Raw genomic sequence first — 12,522 nt, 5'->3', positions numbered from 1 at the left:
ATCTCACTTTGTTGGATATGAAATGACTTAGAAAGCTTGAAGCTCTCCCCCCCCCTCCCAAAACCCCCTCTCAATGTGACTCATTGATGGAAATACTCCCTGCGTATGGAAGAAGGCATTTCCCTTATTTAACAGTAGGTCGCCGATAACAGGCCATATGAACTAGTACGAAAATCTAAAAAGACAAGAGTATACCATCTTCAAATATACCACATCTGTAGCGTTCAAACCAACTTTTACCCTAGTAACCGACACATGAGATCGTTAGTAGATGACTTCAAAGAAGTAAGAGTGACTCCTGCTCTGTCCGCACAGCAATATTTAAGAGTTTGTAGTATTCAAGTAAGAAAAGGACGACGTTTGGCATCTATACAACACAATATTAAGATGAAGATGCAAGAAATACGAGTAGCAATGATTCCGCACAGCAAATTGGTTTTAAAAGAATAAAGAAGCAGCTGCTGACATACATAAACCTTGACATCAAAAAGGATTAAGCCTGCAAAACACGGAAAATGGGTAAAACAGCAATGAAACAAAGAGAAGCCGTTGAAATGATGTGTTAAATGACGTGACTGATATCTGATGGACTGACAAGTAAGGAATTAAGACGTCATGCAATAGGTAACCGAGAAAAATGTGTAATAAAGAATGTGATGAAACTAAGAGAGAGAGAACAGTTGGGGACGTATTACGGCATATGTCGTTTCTGAAAACGTAGCTGAAGGGATGGTGGAGGGAAAGACTCACAGGGACAAACCTAGATATGAATACATGAGGCTGGTAAATGATGCTGCAGGATGCAGCAGTTATATTCAAGTGAAGATAAGAGTAGATAGCAATCAACAAATGAACTGCATAAACCATCGTAAGAGCTTATGACCGAAACAACAACAACGACGACGACAAAATCGCTTTTGATAGCTGGGACAAGATAAAAAAAAACTAGCAATTATACGGTATATTGTCATCACTCAAAACAAGAGGCCGAACCTTATACTGCCCTGATGTGCAAACTGGATACACTCTTTCAAAATGTGGCGTACTGTAGCCGGAAGCACCACAAACGCTGTGTGTCTCCTTCAAGTGAAGTGGCTTAAGTGACTCCGCAGCAACACAGTTGTACACGCCACCCTGACTTCATTACTCATTATGTAAGGAACAACCACCCTTTAGCTGATTATCACAACAATATATTATCTTTATTGACACACAAATAATGTGAAGCTTCATTCCGTCCTACAGGGGAAAACTACGCATCAAACGCCTTTCCGATAAAGACTGCCATGTATGCTTTCAACTCTTCCACTCTTCTAGTTTACTTGTACATGTTTTGTTCTTTATTATTTTATACTGTTGTATTTCCACCAGCATAAGCTCAATTCATGTACCCACCTACAGCTACACATGGTTATCCATGTCTTCCACGCAGGCTAATAAATAACACTTTATCCGTAACTTTTTTTTATCCCTATTTCGTGTACAGTATATTGTCAACGTACGTGTACAGTATATTGTCAACGTATAGGCGTACCTTCGGTTTGCAATGTTCATTTGGTTCATCATCGAAGCTTGTCAATATTTTATTCTTTAGTTTAATGAAATCTCATCCCGAACACCGCGATGTGTAATATCGAGCACACACATACCAAGTGCCCCTAAATACTGTATGTTTGGGTGTACAACAAACTAAAACGCACATTAGAGACATTAATTTGTTGTGGACACAAAGATACAAATGTTATGAAACATGACGATTTTTCCGTTTCGTTCAAATTTCCGTTATTTTTGCCAGCATCACGACCCTACGGTCTGGCTGCACACGGATCCATAAAGTAATGTTCCCCAAATACTTCTATCTGATGAGCCTGCAGTGGCTTTAAAACTAGTTAATGGTACGATAAATCTTAACCAAATCCAAAAAGCAACTTGTTGTATATCATCCGTACAAAATCTACCAAAACAGCTTAAGTTCTTGCGTCGCTCATATAAACACCAGACATAGAAAACAGTAAAAGTTTATAAAGCTACGCCAAGGGCAAGGCAACTGAAATACAGCTCGCTACATTTAAAACGATGTTTTTTTTTAATATGACTCATTTGTGACTTTTTAAGCTTTTATGTGGAAAAACAAATTTAGAAACGAGTAGCACGTCCTCTGTTCACCTGACGAAGCTATTTAATGCAGAAGACAAAGGAGTCCGAACTGCGGTCATTTTCCGCTATTGGTGGGCAGCAGAAAGGGAGAGAATTACTTGAAAGGTAATAGCAGCGACTATATTACGAGCTCATTTCAGATAGAAAACACACACACACACACACACACACACACACACACACACACACACACACACACACAAAAACAAACAAACAAACAAACCTTTAGTCATTTTATTCAAACACCCAGAAAAGCGGTATCAGGGGCGGTAAGAAATTGAAAAGGAATACATAACAGTTCGCTATTTACAAGTTCCGTCGGGATGTAATTGAACTTGACATGGGGCGGAACAAAGAAGTAATCTATGTCAATATTGTTTTGTAGTTGAAGCATTTTCTTGGTTAACATGAGACAACAACTTACATAAAAGCATGTCTTATCACAATTGCTTCCTCTGGAATACACAGCAGGTATCAAGCCGAGTCCTTAATTTTTAAGAGGCACAAATGACATTTATCGAGTATTCCGCCTCCTCTTGGATGACGTATTATATACTGATATATAAACCACTCATGCTCCGCATTATTAATTTTATATTTCGTTGTGATCAGCTTTTCGCGTTCTAGGCCACCTTTAGATAGTCGAAGACAGCTTCTGTCTGTACACAGATCGTTATTTCCAAAGATACGTGACCACTTTACGACCGCATGTCCGAAAAACACACACTTCAATGTTTGAATTTTGTTTGAGTACAAAGCAAGGAATGTTCCACAAAGTTTTCATCTAACTACGGCATGGTGGCCAGGAATATTTTAATATTTGTGACATCCCTGCCCCAGCGTTTACGTCAATCAGAGGTTTTGGGATTTATATTCATACTTCTAAGAGTAGAGTTTGAAACATTCAATATATCATAACGGATTATTTCTTGTTCTGCATCCATATAAAACTGAAGCATTGCAATAACTGTTTTGATTGACATAAACGTTGAAAAATTTAAGCACAAACTTCGCGTCCTTCTGTGATCCTAGGCTCCTGCTCAGTGAACACGTGAAAATTTGATTGGGGACTATTAATGTACCAAAGGTAGTACTACTTCCTCATATTATAAAGCTAAGCAACAAACATGTTTTGCTTTAGTTTACACGCGAGACGGGGACACACAAATGTGTCACAGTATATATGATGAATACTACATTTCCGTTGCGTTCAAACACATACGAATAATTACTTTTGGAATTTTTCTCACCATTACTGATGGGGGCACCCATTCGGGTCTAATAAGCATGGAAAAACAATTCGTTACAAAGATGAGGATAATTCGCCCCAGTCAAAACAGTAAACCTCAGTATCCATTGTTACACAGGCGCCACAATGTGCGACTGAAGGAAGCTGATTCGTAACACTATAGTGCAGACTGGGCAGTGTAATTATGCTGCAAAGCAACAGTAACCCTCCCAAGTGGGGTCGTATCAGGTCGTGTTAAAGTTGCCCATGGTACAGCTGCAACACGCACAGCAGGAGAGCACGCCGTGTCAGCCTGCAAACAAAACATGCCCTTCTCCAGCTGCAGTCAAATTTGAAAGTCACATTTCTTTATTAGAGAAAATGGGACACAACGAAACACATCGAGGGGACTGACATCACCTGTAGCTTATGCTTTTTCGGATAAACGCTTATGGCGTGGGGGCAATCAACTACCAACTTTAAAAACAATTTTCATGTAATGAATGGTAAACCTTATAAACTTTCAAATAAATTTGCGACATCAATTGGTGGGTTACAACTACAGTTTTTTTATTTTGTGCGCTGTGCTTCGGTGTCGTGGTTTCGTGCTACAGACCCCTTGCTACAGTTCGAACCAATGGAGACTTCATTTTACTGCTATTATAATTTATCGAAGAAGGCACCAACGTTTGTTTAAAAAACCTGACAAGTGCGAGTGAAGGTCGCGCCCTGTGAGTACCGTAGAAAATTAATTTAGACAATGTCTATAGTAGTTCATCTGCAGGTTCTGAAAACAGCTGCATCTTTTGACTGAACTGACTTAGAAGCTTAAATTTTTTATACCGCCCTGAGATGGTAGACCTTAGTGTTTGACACAAATTTCAACTCAATAAGTCTACCCTTTTTCTGAGATAATGGAGTCGTAGCGGATGGGCACACGGACGGACAGCCACCAAAGTGAAGTGTCCCGTTTTTACCGGCTGAGGAACGGAAACCCAAAAAATGATCAGTAAACGAGAAACTTTTGGTGCAAGACAACTTGTAAACAATGCACGATCGCTGAACGTCCAAGCACATCTGAATGTTCCGCACTCCGCAGAAGTTCATCTAACCATGCGAGACACACTTACGTTCAGGGTGATTACTACTGGTAACGATTGTTACAACCTGTATTCACGCCTCAATGTATGTTTACACTGCCATGAAAACTGTATATCGCCGAAGATATAGCCTGACAATCTTGTCAAGCAACATGGTGTTCACACGAATAGCAGCCACATGTACGAAATCACCGGCCACTGATGCCCGGCAATATATTTCCGGGCCAGAAGTTTTTACACGGGGCCACACTACTGCCACAAAATGAACGATCGGGAGCTGGTGGAACTGAGTTCGGCTCTCCTGCTTTTATAACACACAAAGAACAGCGTTGCGAAGAACAAGAACAACGTTGCGAAGAACAAGAACAGCGTTGCGAAGAACAAGAACAGCGTTGCGAAGAGCAACTTTGCGAAGAACAAAACAAAGAACAAGATAAAACGAAACCGTGCCCTTTTTTAAAAATACCGGAACACAAAATACGCCAGAAAATTTAACTCGTGGTCTAATGCAGGCTACATACGTCTTCCAAACTTTTGCCAGAATGTCGAAATACAATTCACAATATCTCGTGCAAAGAACTGGTCCAGTAATTGCCGAAAAAGATATAAATATAGAGGAGTCCAGAAAAATGTACACCCTCTTTGATAGTTAATATTTCTGGAACAAAATGACATATCGTTGCAAAGTTGGGCGGTAGCATAGCCCATTGTTTTTTCAGCAGATCTTGGCGTGCGTTTTTCAGCAGATGTCAGTGCAGCTATAGATGAAGTAAGACAGTCGTTTGCGCAAAGCAAGGCCGTACTGAAGTGGTAATGGAAGTTCGAAAACATGGAGGTACAACGGCAGTGGCGTAATGTGTACGGAACTCAGCCACCAAAACATGCAACAATTTATCGTATTCGGGATAAATTTGAAGACGATGGTACTGTTCAGCACGTTCATGAGGAAAGGTCTTGCCGACAAAAAAAAATTAACAAGTACTGCTTCCGCCGCTGCTGTGTCCTAACATTTTATTGCGTCACTTCACTTCAAAAATGTTTGAAGCAGGGTGCACATGAAAGTGAGGTAATCCCATCACGCGTACGACGAATTCTGAAAGCTGCAAAGTGGAAAGCATACATTCCACGCTATGAAAGTAGACGACCCGGATTGAAGGATGGAGTATGGCGAGTGGTTTGAAGGCAAGCTTCGTGAGGAAGAATGGTTTGAGGTGGTCTGAGGTGGCGCAATTTAAACTGAACGGTACTGTAAACCGCTGAAGTTGCATGTACTGGGCACCTGAAAATCCTCACGTTCATGTGTACAAACATGTTAATCTACCTGTTGTTAATGTGTGGTGTGATCTGTCATTGCGAGGTTTAATTGGCCTAGTCTTCTTTGAACATACCGTAACTGGTGAGGTGTCTCTTCATATGTTGCAAAACATACATTTTACCTCCATCGGAGAGGTGTTTGGATATGAAAGATTTTTCCTACAACAAGGTGGCGCTCCGCCTCCTTACCACAGAGATGACAGAGCCTACTTGGATGAAAATCTACCTGGACGATGGTTAGGTCAAAGAGAAGCTGTTGAGCACCGACCACGGTCTACAGACCTTACAACTCTTGGCTTCTACCCATGTGGGACCTTGAAAAATGAAGTTTATCAACAGAAGCCTTCTACACTGAATGAGCTACGATAAACCAAAGAGGCGGTCTGTGCCGCTATTACACCGGCAAGTGACGGCCGTAGTTCGTTCAACAGTTCAGAGTCATCGACGTTGTTTGGCTGCTAATGGAGTTCACTTTGAACACAAAATAACCTCTCTCTCTCTCTCTCTCTCCCCCCCCCCCCTCCCCCGAGCAAAAATGGAAACTTCATGCCATTTAGTTCCGTTAATATTGGCTTGTACATTTTTCTGGACCCCTCTATATGAGTGTGTACCTACAGCAAGGCTAGCGATCACTCTCCTGTTTGCAGCTACTGGTGATTCGCACAGAAGTTTAATGTATCTCTTTAAAGTGCGCTATTCGTCAATAAGCTTCTCAGTACTAAAAGCATGCAATGTTTCGTCAGAAGCAATGAGAGGTTTCTTTAAGTAAGTTCGAAATAACAATATAATTTTTATTTATATTTTATTTTTGTTCACCACTGTTTGCACTGTCAATTCCTGCTTTAAGAAAGTATCGAGACAGTATTGGATTCGTGGCATCAAATACAATTATGCAAACCATATAGATGAAAATCCAGCTGCGCCTCCTCCTTCCAAAACAATTTGGAACAATCTGAAGGACACTGCAGATTTACACATGCTTGTGGAACGTGCTCGGATCGTTTAACAACGGAGCTGGGGTTCGGAAAGCCAGATAGTTACACTGGAGTGCCATTAATGAAGTGTAGTTTTTATCTGCAAAAAATAATTGTTGCATCGTTCTTTAGACAACGGTACTGCGTAGTGCGTGACTGCCAAGTATCGATCGTTAGAGTGTTTCACAACCTGCTGCTTTTTCTTTGCTTATAACATATTCTCAGATTCGGAAACGAGATTTTCGTTCGACGAAAATCGGCTTTTTATAATTCAAACCGAGATGCATTTTGAAATCGACAAATTACTTTAGTTCTAGGGGCATTGCTGCTCCAGCAACGCTGAAGACTGAAGCAGACCCGATGCAAAGTACGGTGATTGTGTTCAACAGCGCTATTTGAGAAACGATCTCTCGTATTAACAATAAGTAAAATTCCAAGATAAGGCTGTGTTATGGAATATATATTTGTAAAAATATGAACTGTAAAGAAATGGGATACTTCAGGAGTTGGGTCACTATTAATCGAGAATTTTAAAAGTTCCAAAAACATTAATTCAACATCTTGGTTAAAAACAGCTATTCTCGGGTAACAGCATTAAGGCAAGCGCTGTCATATTAACAGCTATAATTAGTGGGGTGCGGGTAGGGAGAGAATGACAAGAAATGAATAAAAATTTTTGCGCTACAGCCTGGAAACGCGCGACCCCTACGGACCCCTCGGACATGGATGTGTGTGAGGTCCTTGGGTTGGTTAGGTTTAAGTAGTTCTGAGTTCTTGGGGACTGATGACTTCAGAAGTTAAGTCCCACAGTGCTCAGAGCAATTTGAACCTTTTTTTTAATTAAAATTTGTTGTGCCATTTTAAAAGTAAATGAACGAATAAAGCAGGTCCTTATTATACGATATCATTAGGTGTATGACATGTCTGAAGGATTTCAGTGAGTTATTAGGCATGGAGGGTGTGGTGTTTGTTTATTTATTTATTTATTTATTTACGACTTCTGTAAACTACCGCATGAAACTAATAAAACTCAACTTTTCGACATCACAAACTCTTGAGTCTGTCATGCCACGGAAGGGAGCGTTACAGTTACTTTTATGGTTTAATTTGAATTGCTGGCACGTGCAGAGTATAACATTAGTGACAATGAGGCGAACCATCTGTGAGAGTTTCTACGCATCATGTCAGGGTGGCTCTAGGTATTTTGGCACCTAGACTATTACTGTTTTTTTTTTTTTTTTTTTGCTCATCCCTACTCCCAATACTCATGTATATTCCTCCCCTCCCCTCCTCCATCCATCCAAAAACTAAATAAAACGCTACTCTATTTGTAATAACATTTCCTTAATATAATATAACAATTGTAATGACCCATCATTTGGTTTGGTAACCATATTGAAGTACAACGGCTGCTTTTTCATGAACGTTATTCCGTCTCTATGCCACCAAACACCATTTTCGTAACGAGACGTGAATTTTGTCTAAAGCAATCTGAAGATAATTCAAGGTTCTTTTAAGGGCTGTATCCCATGCGACATGGCATGCAGTGGATTGTTAATCAGCCTTAAAAAAAAAAATCCAGTTTTCTGTTGGATTTGAATCCGTCAGCTTCGGCGCAAGAGTTCGACGCCCTAACCACTCATCCACCAAAAATATGTTAAAATAATACAATTACTACTTAAGCTTACAGGAACTGAAAGAATTGAAAATTCTAAGTTGAATTTGAAGCAACAACAAAATCACTTTTAACATGCATACAACACTTCACATATACATGGAATTTGCACGTCTCCTAGATTTGTTAGCAATGCCCTAGGTGGTTGACGTCTGAGAGTAATGCTTTTACATTCAGCTGGACAGGAGGAAAAAAATCACAAATAACATCAACGAATTAAAAACAATTTATGAAGTGTTTTTAGATTTCCGCCCAGAATTAAACCGATCCCCCTCCAGCTTTCGGCATCCTTGGCGATTGCGTAGCACGTCTATACAGTGCGTATATTCCTTACTCTATTCCATGTTCACCTATCAAGAAATGAAACATCGGTCAGATCGAAAGATACCCTGACCGTGTTCAGCTGCTCCGCAACCTACCGGTTCGACCTTTTCTATCTAACATTACCGACACGAACAACACGTATGTAGTGACTACGCAGATTACGTAAGAACTGCTTCACACGGACATCCGTCAGTGTTACCTTTGTCATTGTCAACAACTTTGTTTTACACAGAGTACTTATTTCGCCCATGACGTAGATACTAAACCAACCTCTACTTAATAATAATTATTACCATTATTTAGTGCAAGGTACAGTATGAATTACAGACGCATGCGACAAACCATATTAACAAAAATTATATTGTGTAACAACCTTTGCATCTTTTAAATATCTTCTACAAATCTGCGAATATAAACTGCACTGTTCTGTTATTTAGTGGCTTAGGACACAGTTCAAATTTTTCCACTGTACAAAATAATCTGCACACACACACACACACACACACACACACACACACACACACAAAAGAGCGCGCGCGACGATTAGTTCCTTATATTTTTTCATTGTTTTTCACGTTAAGACGTTCTTCGCAAACGGCAGTTGCTATAAATCATATTACAGTGTAGTTCACAGAGAGAAATGTAATGATAACGAAAACCAAAATTGTTTGCAGGCTTCATTGTTTCAGACTGGCTGACAATGAGTTTTGGAACGAAGCGAATGAAGTTTATATTCCCACCGTGATGTTGTTTCTACCTTCGCGAATGACAGAAAGTGCCTTTATCATGCCTTTATCAATTACAATAACAGTACTTTGTTGGGTAAGAGGCAACTGGCATTTTCGCTCAAATGATATAGCGTCGAATAAAGTCAGCAGTTGTTAATACTCGTTTTAAGTTCATGAAATGAGTGTCGCTCATTAATGTTTCCTAGAACGGTACAGCATTTCGCGGATAAATGAGTTTATACTGGCGCTAAACGACTACTAGTATCAGAAAGCAAACACTGGGGTTGCGAACGTCCGTCGACAAATCGAGCCACGCCTAGCGTTTTGACACACAACGCGCAACCTGTGAAGTAACCGGGAGCAGAAAACAAAGCGCGCTGTAAGTTGCGTGGGAGGGGAGGGGGACTCGACCCGGCATCATGCAGCCATGCTGTTCTGTTTGTTACACTATGTTTCAGCTTTGCCCCCTCCCAAAATAACTTGTGCTGGCGCTTGCTTACATCTAAAGATAACTTGGGTGAGCAAGCGTTGTGCTGCTTGCCAAAGTCTCTCAAGCGCTGTTACACGAAAAGGCAATGCTTTCTAAAGATCATTTGACGATCTAAAACAGTAATAGCAAAGCAATACTGACAAATCTATTTTTATAGTCTTTAGCAATTCTAGTCAAGAGTCCTTAAGTTGCTTTGATCCTGATAAAAGGTAAATGCATAAATTGCTCAACGGGTTCTGAAAGCGTCAAAGAATCAAGAATATCCGTGTAATTGCTGTACGCACGTACTAGTATTTGTTACCGTATGGTGACAGATTTCAAAAGATTAATATTTTTGGGTAAAGAAGAAGACTGACTTAAGATTACGAAAGGTTGAATGAGAGGAAAAATTCCGCTTAATAATAAAAAAGGAAAAATACAATTACACTGAGGTATTCGCTATCAAAAATAATAGATTTCGAAATGTCAACAAAACACATGATTTACATAAGCCATGTACAGTAGCTCACTTATGTCAAAAATTGGAGGAAAATGCACACAAGGTAACAGAATGTACGAAAACAAGCTAGTCAATACTTCGATCACATCTCAGATCATTACATTCTTTTCAAAGCCCTCAATGATAGCTTAGAATCATCAAAAACACGGTTCCAAACAATTCTATGGACGTAAATAAACAAACAACGAAGATGAACACAATACTGCATGTTATGTCACTGAAAATATACTCCGTTTACAACTAAAAAACTTTCACGAATCAAAGAAAAACATTTTTCATAATTTTAGTAGTAATTACTATTGTTTCAGCGAACGGCAATTTACGCATAAATGAAAACAAAGCGATCGCTGCATACTAAACGTGTATTCTAAGTATCAATATATTATATGATGTAAATGATACTTGCTTGTTTATTTGTTGGCTGAATCCAGCTGGTTTACATACACTTAGCTCGTTCCTGACACATATCATAATTCGTAAGAAAAATTAACCTTGTTGAACGTTACGAGGCTCAGTACAACACCACGGTAACATGTATACTGACTACATCACATAAATACATTATAAAACGCCTGCGACGACGATCGGTGATAGAGCGCGTTTTCTTGCATCAGCAGCCGAACTGCTAGAAATTTTCTTCCTTGCGTTTCTCGCTTCTCTCCTATTAACCACACTTAACACTGCTTACAGTACGATCAATACACACCAAAACAGCACACGATATTTTGAGTAAGTCATCTAGTTACACCACAAATGTGCGTTTTGCCGCGGCGCACCGTACACTCGATCTCACCGTCGCCGGAAGTTTGTAGTGGCAAACATGACAAGTATGTAAAGTATTGGAGGAATCGCGATCACATTGCTAGCATTCTGGCTCGTATTTCTACATATACACTGCATGTACTGTATTAAAACGATATAAACGTATAAATTACTTACCAGAGGGAAAGTTCCACACCTCCTCGGCGAGTTTGCTTGAAATTAGGACGGTATTTGGTCCGTAAATATGAAGAGTAAGTCTGATTTTGGTATGCCAAGAATGGCACAAAGAATCCAGACAACGCACAGGACTAGTGCGCAGCAGGTCTGCGCATATGGTGTCACAGGCGGCTTGTTGGAGAATCTGTAGTTTGATCCAACGCTTGCTCGCCCTCGCTCCCCACCACTTTGTGACGTAGCATTACGTCAGAGACAAAGGTGAAACGTTTGCTTTACGTATTGGTAGCCACTTCGTTGCACCGACAAGCTGCAGTAGCGCACGGGAAGAAACGCTGTGAAACTTCATAGCGTCACTGTTACCTCCTGAGCTCATATTTCAGAAATAGTGCCTATAATAATTCACACACATGACTAAACGAGAATCACACACAATTTGCCTTTCTTTTGAATATCGTCTGATGACTTGTCGCAGTTCGTCAGTTTGTATTTCGTTTCACACCGCATAGCACTTTTACGATGTAACAAAAGTGTTAAAAACCATTGCCGTATTAGCAGACACATTGTGCGTTTCATTTTAAGTACGAGATTAATCCTAGGATACCAACGGAGGAAGATTTTACATCGCAAGTTTACTACCCCACATTTTATTCATAGGAAGTCTTAATTTGTAGCTTACGCATTAGTTAATTATATTTATTAGATCTCCAGTGGTATGTTACATATAAAATTAAGTACAAAATGTCCTGTTTTGTACCACACTGCAATCTTAAATTTTACGAGGGTTTATCAATCTAGAGTTAAGATTATATTCAGCGAAACAAACATAAAAAAAAGCAATTTGTACCTTCTCATTTCATGTATATGTTTGTCTAAATGCAGTGACTTGAGTAAATCTGAGACTTAACAGAAGAATTACTTCCGCTTCGTATAATATTTTATATGCCGAAATTCTCTGTCAACTGTGAAGTATTTCCATTACAAAAAAAGTCCTTAAAAAATAAATGTTCTGTGAGAGTGGCGAAGGAAATCGGCCGTGTCCTTTTCAAAGAAACTAGCCAGACATTTATCTTAACGGATTTAAGGACACAATGGAA

The 12,522-nt window shown here is 39.7% G+C and overlaps 1 protein-coding gene across 4 annotated transcripts in view; it reads right to left on the bottom strand.

Moving 5' to 3' along the window:
- Nucleotides 1-11,568, bottom strand: part of LOC126095759 (transcriptional enhancer factor TEF-1) — a 759,916-nt gene extending 748,348 nt beyond the window's left edge. For 2 of the 4 annotated variants that reach the window (XM_049910557.1, XM_049910558.1), the window contains exon 1: nt 11,429-11,568. The gene's annotated coding sequence lies outside the window, so the exon portion shown is untranslated. The remainder of the gene's footprint in view (nt 1-11,428) is intronic. The other 2 variants (XM_049910560.1, XM_049910555.1) reach the window with 2 other exon arrangements.
- Between the last annotated feature and the right edge of the window lie 954 nt (nt 11,569-12,522).

Source organism: Schistocerca cancellata, chromosome 8 (assembly GCF_023864275.1).
Source record: "Schistocerca cancellata isolate TAMUIC-IGC-003103 chromosome 8, iqSchCanc2.1, whole genome shotgun sequence".
NCBI classification, from domain to species: domain Eukaryota; kingdom Metazoa; phylum Arthropoda; class Insecta; order Orthoptera; family Acrididae; genus Schistocerca; species Schistocerca cancellata.
This window is presented reverse-complemented; position numbering and strand designations above follow the sequence as displayed.